Genomic DNA, 17819 nt, shown 5'->3' with positions numbered 1-17819 from the left:
CATTCTATTTATTATTTGAAAAAAAAAAAAGAGAAGCCTTATAAAACAGAACCCGACCTCCTTAAAACATAAGAATCATGAAAAATGAAACTCCAGAGAAAATTTGCATTCTTTCCATCAGAAGTTCTCAGCAGGAGGGTGACCATCACACCTTCACTCTAAGCTCCGGTCCCTTAATCTAGATTTGTTCACCTGATTTTTCAATCTTGAAGGATTTAATTCTAATCGAAACCTCTTCATGTCACCGATGAAAACACTGAAAGCAGGTGGTGTTGGCTCAGGGGAACTGATGTCCCCTGATGCTTTAATGGATTCTATTTGTTCCGTGGCATTTGGCTTTTTGAGTGTATGAGCCTACGGGTTTCATTGACAAGCTGCTTGACCTTGGGCAAATTACTCAATGGCCCTGACTCTATTTTCCTTCACTGTTTAAAGGAGTGAAAAATTAATTCATTAAGTCTGATGTGAAGATTAAGTGAGTTAACACCAGTCTAATGCTTACAATAGTGCTTGGAATTTTGTAAGTCCTCAAAACTGTTGACCACTATGATAATAATTGCTGTTGTTATCCTATCGGAGGAAGCAATGAACATTCCGTACTCAATTCCTAAAGTGTTCGCTAAAGCTGTAAATTACTTCTCACCGCTAGCATGGATCCTCCTCCAGGGACCTGGCAGTGCCCTTTTCACACACAGTCCTCATTTTTTTTGGTATTTAGTGTTCATGAACAAATAAATAGAATCATAAATTATACTCTTTTAGTTTGAATAACAAAGGGGGCACCATATAGAGCAGTAACTAAATCACAGAGATTGAAATTACCAGATATTATTAGGAAGATTTTATAACTGGCCATTTTTCTGCCTCTTTAAATAAAAAGAAAGAAATAATTACCTTAGCATTTTTAGACTGGTCACAAATGACTAGGGACTTAATTCTGAATCATATTTAACCACGATGCCATTCACTCATTCATTCATTCACTCATTCACTTTGGAATTCCTGTGTCGGGGGAGAACTTTGCAGTGTCTGGTGGTGGTTGTCAGAGTGGGTACTAGTTGCACAATCAATGTTAAATGTGAGGAATAAAAGAAGACAGGATTATAGTCCTTCATCTTGGAAAACAGGGACTTGGCTAAAGTCCAAAGGTCTAGTGCTTAATACAAACTGAGTACTTAGGTAGCCATGGGCTGGAGAGTCAGAAAGAACATCCCGAGTAGAGCTTGTTTTGAAGAGGCTTTCTGGAGGGGTGCTCCTTCTTCTGCAAGCCTTCCTTGGTCTTCGTAAGGAAAGGGCAGTGGAGGCACCACTGAATGAGTGTTGCACTTCTGTCTTTAGTGTCACGCCACATATGCACAGATTTCTCATTTTGCTTACTTATCATTCCCCTGGTTTCATAGCTTCTGTGAGATGTTTATGATCACTCATGAAAATGAAATGTTTCGAAATGCTGACATATATATCCTTCTGGAGATCTACAATTCATTTTGTTGATTAAATCTTGACATATATATTCTTCTGGAGATATACAATGCATTTTGCATATTAAAGGTTATTTAATACAATTATTTAATAAACACATCATTCTAATTTTGTTTAATTATTTTGATATGGAGCTCTTTTTTTAAAAAAAATTATTTTAAGTTCTGGGATACATGTGCAGGATGTGCAGGTTTTTTACATAGGTATTTGTATGGTGGTTTGCACATATCAAGCCATCAATTAGGTGTTAAGCCCTGAATACATTAGCTATTTATCCTGATGGTCTCCCTCCCCCTGCCCCCTCGACAGACCCAGTGTGTATTGTTTCCCTCCCTGTGTGCATGTGTTCTCACTGTTCAGCTGATATGGAGCTCTTTTCAGTAAAACACCTCGACATCTCCCAAGACCTAGTGCTCTGCACTGAGCCAGCTTGAAGCTTGATGGTCATCATCTTGTGGAATCTAGATCAATCATAAAAGGAAAAAAAGTAGGAGGAGAATCACCCCTTTCTCTTCACGTCTCTGTGATCAGGCCTCCTCCCTGCCCCCTTTCTTCAGCATTCCTAATCAATTAAGAATCATAACTCAGATTTTCATCTGACTCTGCCACTTAAAAGTTAGGTGATCATGGGTAAGCTATTTACCCTTTCTGAACTGAAGTTTTCTCATCTACAAAATGAAGATAAACATATTCATCTTCTGGATAGTCGGTGGGTCTTGGAGTCCAAGCAAGACAGAGAATGTGAAAGCATTCGGATTTTGAGGAATGATGCAGGTATATATAAGAACTACTCATTGCAGTTTATCTTAAACCTTGAGTCTATTTATATTCTTAGCAGGTGCTTCCTTGTGGAACTAATAATCTTTTTAAAAATCGTTTCTGCAATGCAAAGGATATTTCCCTTTAGTTGTCTTAAAAGTCTTCTCAGATTCCAAGAAGTGTCTCTGAGGATGATAAAGCTGGGTTCATGATTTCAGGCTGCACCAGGGCCCATGTCTCCTCTCAGCATTGTGCTGTTTGGTACCTGGGGGATCCTGGATGTGTCTCAGGGGACTGACTCACGCACTTGCATTAGGGAGTTCCCAGGGCATGATTTGTTTCATCTATCTTCCAGACCCAAGACTAGTCTCCTTTCATCCCAGCTTCCATCTGATCCTGGGATGTAGGTCTAATGGTAATAGTATATTTACTAGCCGCACATTGGTTATTGACATCTCCTCCAGGGATTACTGTTAATCACACATTGGATGCAAACACTTTATCCTCCCCTTTTCTCATAAGGAAACAAGAAATTGACACAAATATTTTAAAAAGGAAAAGAACTTAGCAAGCAATGCCTAGTAAACAGTGATATGAATTGAGGTGTTAAGCATATTTATTATTCAAATTACTCACTCTGAGTGTACTAAATGGTTAGTACATATCAAGCACTGTGCTAAGTGAATATATAGAAATGGACTAGAAACAGATTATTTCTCTTAGGTGGCATTCTGTGTTCCTGACTGCCTTCCCGAGACATACTTAAATTCTGGCAACCTTAGATGTACAGAATATGCCACCCAAAATTTGCCACTCTGGCATGTGATTATTCTAAGCTGAAGGCAATTGACAAGAAATAGATATAAGGAAAAGTCTGCCTTGTCCCTCTTTGCCTAAAATCAGAAAATAAATTAGTAAATGTTTTGCTTCTCTTTCAAGAAAGAAAGATGCTAGTCACTGGGGACAATTCTACATCCTTATCAGCCCAGAGATGGCACCCAGAGAAATCTACAGAATAAACTTGACTAACTAGCTTTATTTTCTATTCATTCCTCCATATACTTACCTTCCACAATTTGTTGCGGTAAAAACTCAGTTTTCTTCCTTTGTCTTGTCACATTTCTTTTCTTTTGTTAAGGTGGTATATAACTCCCAGTTCTAATGACCCCTTTTCGTTTCTTATCTCTGAGCGTTTTCATGTGTTAGTGTGATGCACTTGTTGTCAATAATAAACTTCTGCTTTTTTTTCTCTTGCGAATCTGTCTGATATGGTTGGATGTATGCTCCTTCTAAATCTCATGTTGAAATGTGATCCCTAAGGTTGGGGGTGGGGCCTGGTGGGAGCTGTTTGTGTCATGTAGGCAAATCCCTCATGAATGGCTTGGTAATGAGTGAGCTCTCACTCTGTGAGTTCATGTGAGAGCTCCTTGTTAAAAAGAGCCTGACATCTCTCTTGCTCCCTCTATTGCCATGTGACACACCTGCTCCAACTTCACCTTCTGCCGTGATTAAATCCTTCTGGGCCTCACCAGAAACCAACTGTATGCTGGTGCTCTGCTTGCACATCCTGCAGAACTGTGATCCAGATAAACCTCTTTCCTTTATCAATTTCCGAGCCTCAAGTATTTCCTTGATAGCAGTGCAGACTAACACATTGTCTTCTGTCAATCTAATTTGCAGGGCCCTAGCCAATGAATCTAAGATGAGTGGAAGGAAATAAAAATAAATTCTTTTCTCCCCTACACTGTTTAGGGAGCTGTGGGGAACATTCTATACCTGAACAAGGTTTGCACTAGGTAGTATCCATGGTTTCCAACCTGGAGGTCTTCAAGAACAGTCTTATGGCTCCAAAATTCTTAGGCAAACAATGCAAATATGCATTGCATGGTCATAAAGTATATGCTTAAATATATTCTATATTTTTATAGACAAAATATTGAAAAATTACGGGATCTATATGGGACATTTTAATCATAAAGAGTTCTAGGTAGTTAAAAAGTTAGAAGCTACTGTCTCAAGGTTTCAATGCTAAAATTGCATGGATGTTTCTGGGAATTAAGAATAGAAAACTTCTGAATATTTTTTAAAGACCCTAAAATTTAATTATTGGCTACAGTTTTCCTACCTTAAAAAAATTAAAAATTTTAGAGGAATGCCTAAAAGATACTAAGCATTCTTAATCAGTATGATCTTCATAGACTTGCTTATCTCTGGAGCTAAAACTTTCACCCACCCCAAAAACATCTAAAGCTCCCTAAACATCCCCAGCTCTTCCTTGGTTCTGTGCATATGTATGTGCCCTCTTCTCTGCTTGAAATACCCTCTCAACCTGACTCAAACTCTTCATTGTTTTTAGTATTCCAGCTCAGACTTTACTTCCGCTTCTTCTCAGGCAAATTAATCAGGCAGACTTTTGACGCTTTGTGGATATGGCTGCTTTCTATAATAGAGTGTGAATTTTGCAGGGCAGAATCTCCAGCCCCCAGAGCAATACCTGGCCCAGAGTAGGTGCCCCAAAGTGTTTATTGAATAAAGTTGTAATAAATCATTCCAGTGCTCTTGTAGAGATTTTAAAATAGGAAGAAAAGGAGCAAATATTGATTTTTAGTTCCAAGGTTAGTCATATCGTTAATGTCTGCTATTTCTATTATACAAAGAAAATGTCAAAACAAAGAATAAGCACATTGCGATGACTAAATCGTGGGGTAATAATATTGTACTTGGGGGATTTAGAAGTTGGGAACAAAGAGGATTGTGCACTGATGAGGAAATGACTTCCAGCACTTTGCTTTTTTTTCTTTTCCTTTCAAGGTAATGGTGAAAGACTCCTTCAGTAAGGCACTTAAAATGACAGGAAGAGTTGAGAAGCTTCTCAAAATTTGATGTGCATCTAAATCACCGGGGGAATCTTGTCGAAGTGCATATTTTAGTAGATGTAGGGCGGGGCTTGAAAATTTGCATTTGTAACACACTCCCAGGTGATGTCTATACTGCTGAATCAAGGAGGACTCTAAAGATAATAAGAATCCCGCATGGATTAGAGTATTGGCTCCACTCAGTAACAAAGCTATAATAATTTTAATCCCAAATAGTCATTCAGTTCAATATGCAGCAATCACACACATTTAATCTTAGGCTTGTTGCCTTTCTACTTTGTGATTCAGATATCACCATTAATTTTTCCCCTCTATAAGTGATCTTGTACATAATTCAATATAAACTGGTTGCTAGGAGCAACAGTAAATGAGACTGTACAGTGGGAATAGCTGGAGTATTTAGTTGTTAGGTAGTCAACTGAGAGGAAGAGAAAAGTGAATTATTATCTAGCTTTATTCCTATTTATCATATGACTTTTAAGAATAACAGGATATCAATTAAGTACTAGATATCATCTTCCTTCACACTAAGTGTGTTAATTGACACTGCATTGCTTAATCATTCTTGGTATAAACTAATTAAATAGCTGCAGGTTTTTTTTTAGGGGAAAGAAGAATTGGTTCCCAACTGATAGCAATGAATGTGAGCTCTAAAATTTCCTACTCTAGGTAATAAACTTCTGTTTCATGTCCTATCCTGTGGGACTAGGAAGCTATAAAACACGAAACACAGACATAAGAGAATGTTGCACATTTGGTTTCTTGTTTCAGGATCAAAATGAATATAAAATAGATCTTACTATCTGGAGAATAGTAACAATAACAATAGTGGAAAGTGTAAAATTTAAAAATACAGTGGATCAAAACTATGGATAGATCAGTGAAAGTCATAGATTTCACTGGGATCTAAAATTCTGATGTGGCTTTTGAATATTCATTTATGTAGGAGGAATTTAAGGTAGACAGTTTGGGGAGAAATTCAAGTGACTTGTCTTCAAAATGCATTAACTGGCAAGAACATGTGTGTGTGTGTGTGCCTGTGTGTGCACATGTGTGTGCACATGCGTGTGAGCTCACACATGACTATGTTTTATTTTTAATAGAATGGCTATTTGGGAAGGCAAAGTTGAAGTCACTGATGAAGTTCATTGTGAGGCCAAAACCCCTTGCTCTCACTGCAATCTTCCAAGCCACCTCTTGGTACTGCCATAAGCAGGAAATAAACAAAGATTTCATTTCCCTATATACATAAAAAATGCGCTGTGGTCTATAAAGCACCACCCAAATTACAGTTTGCTTTTTTTTTTTGTATTAGAATTGGAAGAAAAGAAAGTGTAAATGAAAGTGAATGCAATCTGAATCTGTGCTGAATCCATTTTTATAGAATTGCAAGTGAAGTTTTAAACATCCATAAGTATGTAATTATGCTTCCATTGCTTAATGTATGGACTCAAACTCTGACTTAATTATTCTGCAACTAAATTTATGTCATTTATGTACTAAATCTTGGCAATTGCTCTCACAACTATCATTGGAAATGTAATTAACTTGGGTTAGATAAGTTTTACAGTGAGAACTAAATGCAGTGTAATACCAAGGCATTATTTAAAAGGCAAGGGCCAAATACATCTTCTTTCTAAACTTTCTTGTTTGTTTGCAATTTCTTTTCCTCACTGTTAATGCTGAAGCTTGTTTTTTCAGCTTCACATTTCTGTCTCTTTATTGAAAGCTTCTCTATTTCTTTCTTTTTGTTCTTAAAGGAAAGAGTTCCACTCTTTGTATTACATCTTTTACTAAGAATACAGCTTATTTTTGAGCAAGACTTTCTGTATACAAGGTTTTCTTCTGTTTGTTTTCAGAGCCAACTTTTCTTTGTTTTACCCTAGTTAAGTATTGTATTGCTTTCTTTTTTTTTTAATTTGCAACTAAGCCTTCTCTAGAAAAAAATTATTTTGCTGAACTTAGAAACTACATTTTTATGAGTTGTTAAGAAGTAGTATTAATTATATAATGACTAGTTAAATAATAATTAAGGAAATGAGATAAAACAAAAACAATTTCTAGACCCTATGCCCATTGTTCAGTTCTTTTTCACACTGCTATAAAGAATGGCCTGAGACTGGGTAATTTGTAAAGAAAAGACGTTTAATTGACTCACAGTTCCACATATCTGGCCAGGCCTCAGGAGGCCTCAAGAAACTTATAATCATGGCAGAAGGGGAAGCAGGCATGTCTTACATGGTGGCAGGAGAGAGAGAAGTGCACCAAGAGGAAGAGCCCCACACTTACCAGACAACCAAATCTCATGAAAATAACTATCATGAGAATAGCAGGGGGGAACTGCCCCCATGATCCTATCACCTCCCATCAGGTTCCTCCCCTTGACACCTGGGAATTACAATTCAAATAACAATTCAAAATGAGATTTGAGTTGGGGGTTGGTGACACAGAGCCAAACCATATTACTGTTTAAGTTTATTGAAAATATATTTATCAATAAATGTCTTAGTCTGCTTGGGCTATTATAACAGATAGACATAGCCTGGGTGGCTTAACAACAGAATTTACTGCTTACAGTTCTGGAGGCTGGAAGACCAAGGTCAAGGTGTCAGCAGGGTAGGCTTCATTCTATGGTGTGTTCTCATGGCTTGTAGGTAACCATCTTACTTTTTGCTCACATGACCTCTTCCTTGTGCACACACTGAGATGGACAGAAATCTCTCTTCCTCTCCCACTTTTAATAAGAACAGTAATCCCATCACAAGGGCCCCACCTTTATGATCTTATCTAAACCCAATTAAATCCCAAAAGCCTTATCTCTAAATATTATCAACATACAATTTTTTTTTTGTGGTGGATACAATTTTATCTCTAGTGGAAAATAATTTTATTTCTACAGGTTTGAAATTTGGATAAATCACAGTATCACAATATGAAAGTCTTCAGAATCAACATGGAATTACTTGTGTCAAACACTAATGGAAAAATAAACTAAAAAAACTGAGATGGCTGGGAGTGGCGATTCATGCCTGTAGTCCAGCTACTTGGGAGGCTGAGGCTAGAGAATCACCTGAATCCTGGAGGTGGAGGTTGCAATGAGCTGAGATCGTGCCACTGTACTCTAGCCTGGTGACAAAGTGAGACTCTATCTCAATTAAAAAAAAAAAAAAAAAGCTTCTCTTTTCCTCAACCTCTTTGGATATGCCTTATATGATTTGGCTGTGTCTCCACCCAAATCTTATCTTGAATTGTAATTCCAACAACTTCCACATCACGTGGGAGGAACCCCGTTGGAGGTGATTGAATTATGGGGGTGGGTCATTCCATGATAGTGAATGATTCTCATGAGATCTGATGGTTTTAAAGGGCAGTTTCCCTACACTTTAAGACAAGATCTCTTGTCTGTCATCATGTGAGATATTGCTTTCACCTTCTGCCATGACTGTGGGGCCCCGCCCAGAAACATGGAACCATAAGTCCAATGACCCTTTTCCTTTTTTAAATTGACCAGTCTCAGGTATGTCTTTATCAACAGTATAAAAATGGACTAATACCGTAAATTGGTACCAGGAGTGGGACATTGCTAAAAAGGTATCTGAAAATGTGGAGGTGACTTTGGAACTGGGTAAAAGGCAGAGATTGGAAAAGTTTGGAGGGCTCAGAAGACAGAAAAATGTGGGAAAATTTGGAATTTCTTAGAGACTTGTTGAGTGGCTTTGACAAACATGATGATAGTTATATGAACAATAAGGTCCAGGCTGAGGTGATCTCAAACGGAGATGAGAACTTGTTGGGAACTGGAGCAAAGCTGACTCTTATGTTTTAGCAAAGAGACAGGCAGCATTTTACTCCCTGTCTTAGATATCTGTGCAACTTTGAACTTGAGAGAGGTGATTTAGGGTATCTGGTGGAAGAAATTTCTAAGCAGCAAAGCATTGAAGGGGTGACTTGGGTGTTGTTAAAGGCATTAAGTTTCAAAAGGGAAACAGAAAATAGTATTTGGAAAATTTGCCTCCTGACAATGCAATACAAAAGAAAATCCTATTTTGTCAGGAGAAATTCAAGCCAGTTGCAGAAGTTTACATAAGTAACAAGGAGCCCAATGTTAATCACCAAGACAATGGGGAAAATATCTTGAGGGAATGTCAGAGACCTTGCAGCAGCCTTTCCCATCATAGACCTGGAGACCTAGGAGGAAAAGTGGTTTCCTGGGCTGGGTCTTGGGTCTCTGTGCTGTGTGAAGCCTAGGGACTTGGTGCCCGGTGTCCCAGCTGCTCTATCTATTGCTGAAAGAGGCCAACTTAGAGCTTGGGTCATGGCTTCAGAGAGTGCAAGCCTCAAGCTTTAGCAGCTTCCATATGATGTTGAGCCTGGGAGTGCACAGAAGTCAAGAATTGAGATTTGAAAACCTTCTCCTAGATTTCAGATGATGTATGGAAATGCCTGGATATCCAGGCAGAAGTTTGCTGTAAGATTGATGTCCTCATGGAGAACCTCTGCTAGGGCAATGCAGAAGGGAAATGTGGGATCACAGCCCCCACACAAAGTCCCTACTGGACCACCACCTAGTGGAGCTGTGAGAAGAGGGCCACCACTCCCCCAGACCCCAGAATGGTAGATCCACTGATAGCCTGTACCGTGCATGTGCCCAGAAAAGCTGAAGACACTCAATGCCAGCCCATGAAGGCAGCTGGGAGGGAGGCTGCAACCTGCAAAGCCACAGGGGCAGAGCTGCCCAAGACCATTGGAACCTACCTCTTGCATCAGCATGATGTGGATGTGAGACATGGCATTGAGGGAGATCATTATGGAGCTTTAAGATTTGACTGCCCCACTGGATTTTGGGCTTACCTGGGGCCTCTAGCCCCTTTGTTTTGGCCAATTTCTCCTATTTGGAATAGCTGTACTTACCCAGTGCCTGTACCCCCATTGTATCTAGGAGGTAACTTATTTGCTTTCGATTTTACAGGTTCAGAGGCAGAAGGGACTTACCTTGTCTCAGATGAGATGTTGAACTGTGGACTTCTGAGTTAATGCTGAAATGAATTAAGACTTTGCAGGACTGTTGGAAAGGCCCGATTGATTTTGAAATGTGAGGACATGAGATTTGGGAGGAATGAGGAGTGGAATAATATGGTTTGGATATGTTCCTACCCAAATCTCATCTTGAATTATAACTCCCATAATTCCCATGTGTTGTGGGAGAAACCCAGTGGAAGGTGATTGCATTATGGGGGTGGATCTTTCCTGTGTTGTTCTCTTTATAGTGAATGAGTCTCATGAGATCTAATGGTTTTAAAAAAGGGGAGTTTCTCTGCACAAGCTCTCTTGTCTGTTGCCAAGGAGATGTGCCTTTCACCTTCCATCATGATTTTGAACATTCCCCAGCCACATGGAACTGTAAGTCCAATAAACCTCTTTCTTTTTTAAATTGCCTAGTCTCAGATATTTGTTTATCAGCAGCATGAAAACAGACTAATGCAATGCCGAAGTCCCCATAAGCCTGCATATTCGGGGTTTGCAAAACCCTTGCACATCCCCAAATAAGATCCCTGGGGCATCTCTCCTTGATTGTTACTTAGGTTGACAACAGCAAAATTCTATAATGTAATATTTGGTTATTATAAGTTAATTCTCCTCTTTATTGTTCAGTTGGACAGTGACATTTCACCTTTTAAGGATGATACAATTTCATATGACTAATTTTGTGGAAGTTGGGGTTTGTCTCCATACTTCTTTCACTCACTTTTCATATACTGAGGGCTCTACTAACATAAATTTCTTACATTAACCTGCCATTTAATTATTATTTGTTTGTTATGTTAGGCTTTCTTCCATATAGTATTTCATATGTATGCATGAATACAAATAATAGGAAACCATATATATACATATATGTGTGTATATATATATACATATATACACACACACACACACACACAAATAAAAGGAAACCATATATATATAAATTCTGGGAGGATTGTAGACAAAATATGATATATAAATCAATAAAGCTTTTAGAAAATATCACAGTCAAATATATTATGACCCTGGAGCTTTAAGATTTGTCACATGGCTGGGCACGGTGGCTCAAGCCTGTAATCCCAGCACTTTGGGATGCCGAGGTGGGTGGATCACGAGGTCAACAGATCGAGACTATCCTGGTCAACATGGTGAAACCCCTTCTCTACTAAAAAAAAAAAAAAAAAAAAAATTAGCTGGGCATGGTGGTGTGTGCCTCTAATCCCAGCTACTCAGGAGGGTGAGGCAGGAGAATTGCCTGAACCCAGGAGGTGGAGGTTGTAGTGAGCGGAGATCGCGCCATTACACTCCAGCCTGGGTAACAAGAGCGAAACTCCGTCTCAAAAAAAAAAAAGATTTGTCACAATTCAACAGATCGGCTAAAAAACCAGTAAGCTGCAAAAAAAAATATTTGAATGGTCAATAAACATAAAAATGCTCTCAAAATCATTTTTCATAGAAGAAATAAAAATCAAAATCACAATTAGATATATCACTGTACAGCAAATAAGATAGCTAAATTGAAAAGTCTGATAATGGTAAGTGTTGGCAGATGTATAGAGAAACTGAAATTCTCATACATGACTGGTGTGAGTATAAATTGGTCCTGATAACTTTGGGCAACTTTTTGCTGGTATATACTGAAGCTTCCTATTTTTATTTTCACAGCTATATTCTGGATCATATACCCTAAGATCCAGAAATGTTACATATAAGACTATGTCTACAGAAATGCATAATACCTTCAGAAAAAGATCATGATCACGCCTAGCAACAGTCTTTGCTAAACTAAAAACTGAAAAAAACCCTCAAATGTTTATCTATATTAGAATGCATAAGTAAATTGCGGTATATCCAAGCAGTAGAGAAGCCTACATAGCAATGACTACGACAGTTCTACAAATGATTGCGAAAAACAACTTAGATGACTATTTCAAACATAAGGGAAAGAAGCCATATATATTTTTGAATTCCATTTACAGAGTTCAAATATGTATAGAGAAAGCCCCATTTTGTAAGTGTCACCTTTAGGGCGGTGGGTAGGAACTGTGAGAACATGAGAAGGGACCATTAGATGTCTTTTGGATTGTGGTCAATATTCAACAAAAGCCTTCTAAAGATAACAGATGAATAAACAACCAACATACACAACAATTAAATGTATATGACACTTCCCAATTTACAAATTAGTTCTATAGGTATTAGGCAACTTGATACACAGCACAGCACAGTAGTAGATCTGCCAGCACAGGTGATGGTTAAGAAGGATGGCACACACGGTAAATTTGCATTCAAATTTTAAGGTGTTTCCTAACTACTCATTAATCAATGAATGTTTATTTAGTTATCACTGTAATTAAACTTTGTAAAGGGCCATGGTTATGTAATGATGAGAAAGAGAGATATGGCTCTACACTCATCAAGCTTATATTGTAACAGAGAAGGAAGACAAAACAGGTTTATGATACCATTAAATAAGGACTATGCTACAGATGCCAGAACACTCCCTTACTACCCATGTGATTTTTGATACATTACTCAGAGTTCCTGATCTTCAATTTCTTTATCTGTAAAATAGGACTACAAATACTTACCTCATATTATAGATTATAGGTGTTAATCAAAAACTTATGTGAACATTTCCATGCTCTAGCTGATCCTAATGGAGTTCCATTTCCTTTTTTTCCAAATACAAAGAATGTCTCATCTATGTGTTTCTTATGTTTCATGCTAGCCTGAAAGATTCTTGCAGACAAAGGTTAATTTAACTTTTATTGAAAATTGACTGCACATCTCTTGGACTGGAACTTTCTTACATCACGTGTTAAACTTTCTCCTCCAAATGGGAATGTGACGTATTTCTTGAGAATCCAAGGTTGACAAGGGCCAACTGTCATCCTTTGCTATTTCTTTTGGCTGATGGATAGTCTTTTCCTTTTGTACTTGTATCTCTTAAGAAAAATTACCTTTTGTGAGTTTTGCACAACTGAAAAGAGGCAAAACCACTTGAATTTACAAATACTCCTCTGTAATAGATGATCAAGTAAATGGTCCTTTCCAGTGTTAAGGTGACATTTCCGTGTACATTTAGAAGTGCTAAAGAATCTAAAGTTAAATAAACATAATCATGTTAAATTTAATTTTTCTTCCAACGAGTCAGAGACTATGGCTGTTAAGAGACTATGGCTGTTAAGAGACTGTGGCTGTTAAGAGGCTACGGCTTTTAAAATATTTTTGCATTGTATTTTTATTTTCACAGCTATTTTAGATCTCCATTAATATAATTTCAAACAGCTTTGAGAAGTGGCTGAATAAAGTGCAGCTTTCTGAGTAATATACTTTACAAATGACTGTTTTTTGCCTCAAAACAGAATTGTATTCTTGGTTGAATATCGAAAATAAAATTAAAAGAAAACTTTAATATGATATTTTTATGAAGTAATAGTATGCTTTTCTTCTTGTAATCACGGAAGTACTGGCTGTAGAAAACATAAAGACTGATTTCCCTGATCCATGAAATGGAAAATTTAGACACAAATACAACTTTCCTGTCAGTGCCAACCTTCTTAATTACTTATTTTAAGTGTGTGAGCAGTAAAGATATGAAAACAAATTATCTGACCAAACCTGGAGACTTTTCAAGCAGGGTGTCATTGGGGGTGCAGGCTGGAGACTTTGAGCACATGGACATTCAGAAATGTCTCTATTTTGATTTCATTCTTTATTGTGGCTTGATTGGATTTTACATTCTGAATTAAATTTCTTTAGGAATTTAAAGACAGCATCATCTTGTTTTCTACTCGCTGGTTACTGCTGATGAGAAAGCAGGTATTAACCCACTTCTTACTCTTGTATGAATGACTTGTCCTCTGCTAACTTTGGAAATTTTAAGGATGTTTTCTGCTATGGTAGTCCATAATTTTATCAATGTTCTGTAACTTGTAGTTCTTTTTGAAAATTCATCCTGCTCAGCACCTGAGAACCTTTTCAACATGCAAATGTGTTTCTTTAACTCTGAAAAATGGTTTTCTATATTTATTTGTATTTTGATATATAGGATCAAACTCTGTCACCCAGACTGGAAGAATGCAGTGTCAGGAACATAGCTCACTATTACCTTGAACTCTTGGGCTCCAGTGATCCTCCAGACTCAGCCTTCTGAGTAGCTGGAAATACAGGTGTGCAGCACCACAACTGTATAATTTTTTGTATTTTTTGTAAAGGCAGGGTCTTGCTATGTTTCCCAGGCTGGTCTTGAACCCCTGGATTCAAGCTATCCTCTTGTCTTAACCTCCCAAAGTGCTGGGATTACAGGTGTGAACTGTGGTGTTCAATAATATTCCATTATTTCTTTGGTTATTTATCTCCCCTCTATTTCCTCTGTTTTTTCTTCTTAAACTTGTATTGAATGGAAATTGGTCTTCTGTATCCCAGTTTTTTCTGTCATGTTATCTTTCTCTTTGTCTTTTTTCTCCATGTCCTGATTTTTCCTTTTCTCTTCATTTTTAATTTCACAATGAAAGATTGTTAGCCCTGTTTGCTCCTTTTTCATATCAACCTGTTTCATGGATGTGGCATCTTCAAAAATCTCTCTTTGAATATGAATAAAAAATACCCAGACTTTTTATTTTTACTGAGGCAAGCCATTCAGTTTGTTTTTTAAACAAATCCGTCCTTTCTATTTGTGATGTTGTTTTTTAGAAATTCAACTATCTGTTAATTTAGTTAATTATTTATGTTTATCATTGAAAACCCTGGTCGATTTCATAGAGAAGGGTTCCCTCTGCCACACCATCAGGCAAGACTTTGGGTCTCTTGAGTGGAGAGTATGAAAGCAGCCTGCCCATCAAATGTAAGACAAGGATAGACCTAAGGAACCCTACTATGCAACTGTGACCCTATCCCCTCTAGACAGATAGCTTAATTTTTAAAGATATATATATTTCTATGGTTTGAATGTATGCCCCCAAAGCACATGTTGAACACTTAATTCCCAATGCAGCAGTACTGAGGTGTGGGTCCTGCTCTCATGAATGGACTAATGTCATTATCATGGGAGTGAGTACCTGATAAGGTGAATTCATCACCCCCCACCTCTCTCACATGCTCTTGCCCTTCTGCCTTCTGCCATGGGATGATACAGCAAGAAGACCCTTGCCAGATGCTGGCCCCTTGACCTTGGACTTCTTAGTCTTAAGTGCTGTAGGAAATAAACTTTGGTTCTTTATAAATTGCCCAGTTTTAGGTATTCTGTTATAGCAAGAAAAAATGGACTAAGACATATATTAAATATATTTTCCTTAGGATAAGACTTTTAGCCATGGCAATATAAAGAGTCCTGTGAATCCATTCTACAAAATATAAATATGAAACTGAATAAAATTATGAAAAATAACCATTTCAGTGCTCTGAAGATTGACTTGGGCAAACAACAAATTTAAAATTGTTTATTTATGAAAAGCTGCTATAACTTAGAGTAAAAACCAGGGGAATCTTTAGCCTAAGCTTTGCTGCCATTGGTTCAGTTTTTACTTGGAGCAGAGAATAAAAGCTCATGCTCACTGGCATTATTCACAAAAGCAGCAAGCTTTGTAGAAAACAAATGGGGACAATACAGAGCTCTGTTAACCTGAGGTTGCAGACCATCTGAAGGAAAGAACAAATCAGATAGAAATTTAACAGTGATTCAGGAGCTAGGAAAAACAGAAGGGCTAGATAAGCTCTCCACACACTCCTGGTTGATGGGAAACTGCAGGCATAATCAGGGAAGACCTGAAGACTGATGTTACCTGCTTTACAGACCTATTATAAGATCACTCTAATACTGTGATATTGGAGAAAATGTAGATATCTAGACCAATGAAACACAGTAGGGAGCCCAGAGATTGTCCCACACATACGTAGTGCATTGATTTTCAACAAAGGTATAAATGAATTCTAATAAATAAATAATAGTATTTTCAACAAATGGTGCTGCAGAAACTAGATATCCATATGCAAAATCACAAACCTTTCTCTATGAATCACACCCAATGAAATTAACGCAAAATGAAATATGAATCTAAATGATGAGATCTATAGAATGTCTAGAAGAAAACATAACAGAAAATGTTTTTGACCTTTGCTTAGACAGTAATTTGTAGGACACAAAAAGCACAATTCCTAAAATAAAATTTGGTAGGTATGACTTCTTCACTGTGATTACTCATGTTAGGGGTCAACTTGTCTGAATTAAGGAATACCTAGAGAGTTGGCAAAGCATTATTTCTAGTTATGTCTCTGAGAGTGCTTCCAGAGGAGATTGGCTTGTGAATGGTGGCCTGAGTGGGAAAGATCTGCCCTCAAAATAAGCAGGCACCATCCAATCAGCTGGCATCCTGGAAGGAACAAAACAGCAGAGGAAAGGTGAATTCACTCTTTTTCCTGGACCTGGGACAACCTTCTCTTGCACTTGGACATCTATGCTCTAAGCTCTGTAGCCTTTGGACTCTGTGACTTATACTACCAGCCTTCTGGACTAAGAGTGTCATTATCAGCTTCTTTGGTTCTGAGGCTTTTGGACTTCAATTAAGCCATTCCAGGGTCTAAGACATTCCAGAGTCTCTAGCTTGCAGACAGTTATCAAGGGACTTCTCAGCCTCCATAATCATGTGAGTCAGTTCCCTTAACAAATCTATCTATCTATCTATCTATCTATCTATCTATCTATCTATCTATCTATCTATCATCTATCTATCTATCATCTATCTATCTATAATCTACATCTATCTATATCTATCATATCTATCAATCATCATCTTATCTAATCTGTCTATATCTATCATCTTAGATCTATCAATCATCTATCTATCTATCTATCTATCTATCTATCTATCTATCTATCTATCTATCTGGTTTGGCTCTGTGTCGTCACCAAATCTCACCTCCAACTGTAATCCCCATGTGTTGCGGGAGAGACCTGGTGGGAGGCGATTGCATCATGGAAGCAGATTTCTCTTTCTGGTTCTTGTGATAGTGAGTGAGTTCTCACGACATCTGGTTGTTTGATAGGTGTCTGACACTTCCCTCTTCCTGCTTGCTCCATCCTTCCCCCCATGTGAGACATGTCAGGCTTCCCCTTGGCCTTTCACCATAACTGCAAGTTTCCTGAGGCCTCCCCAGCCATGTAGAACTGAGAGTCAATTAAACCTTCTTTCTTTATAAATTATTCAGTCTCAGGTAGTATCTTTATAGCAGTGTGAAAATGGACTACTATGCTAATCTTATTGGTTTCTGACTCTCTGGAGAACTCTGAGTCACCAAAATTAAAACATTTTGTCTTCAAGTCACCAAAATTTTATCTTCAAAAGATTCTATTAATAAAATAAGATAAGCTACAGATGGGAGAAAATATTTGAACATTATATATCTGAAAAATAATTTGTATTTGGAATATATAAAGAACTCTTACAACTCACTAATAGAAAGACAAATGACTCAACTAAAAATTGAGTAATATATGTCAATATACACTTCACAAAAGATGATGTAAAGATTAAAGATATATGAATTGCTATGCACATAAAATGATGCTCATCATTAGTAGCAAATTAAAACTACTATGGTGAATTATCAATATACTCTCTAGAGCAGATATGAAGATGCCTTTTGAAAGATTGTAAAGATCATGTTTTGGTATCT

The 17819-nt window shown here is 37.6% G+C and overlaps 1 long non-coding RNA gene across 1 annotated transcript in view; it reads left to right on the top strand.

The window, feature by feature from the left end:
- The window catches only part of LOC128928850 (uncharacterized), a 315424-nt gene that overhangs the window by 126351 nt on the left and 171254 nt on the right, over positions 1 to 17819 (top strand). The window lies entirely within an intron of this gene.

Source organism: Callithrix jacchus, chromosome 8 (genome assembly GCF_049354715.1).
Source record: "Callithrix jacchus isolate 240 chromosome 8, calJac240_pri, whole genome shotgun sequence".
Lineage (NCBI taxonomy): Eukaryota > Metazoa > Chordata > Mammalia > Primates > Cebidae > Callithrix > Callithrix jacchus.
The sequence above is the reverse complement of the archived record's forward strand: the minus strand, read 5'-3'. Positions and strand labels throughout refer to the sequence as shown.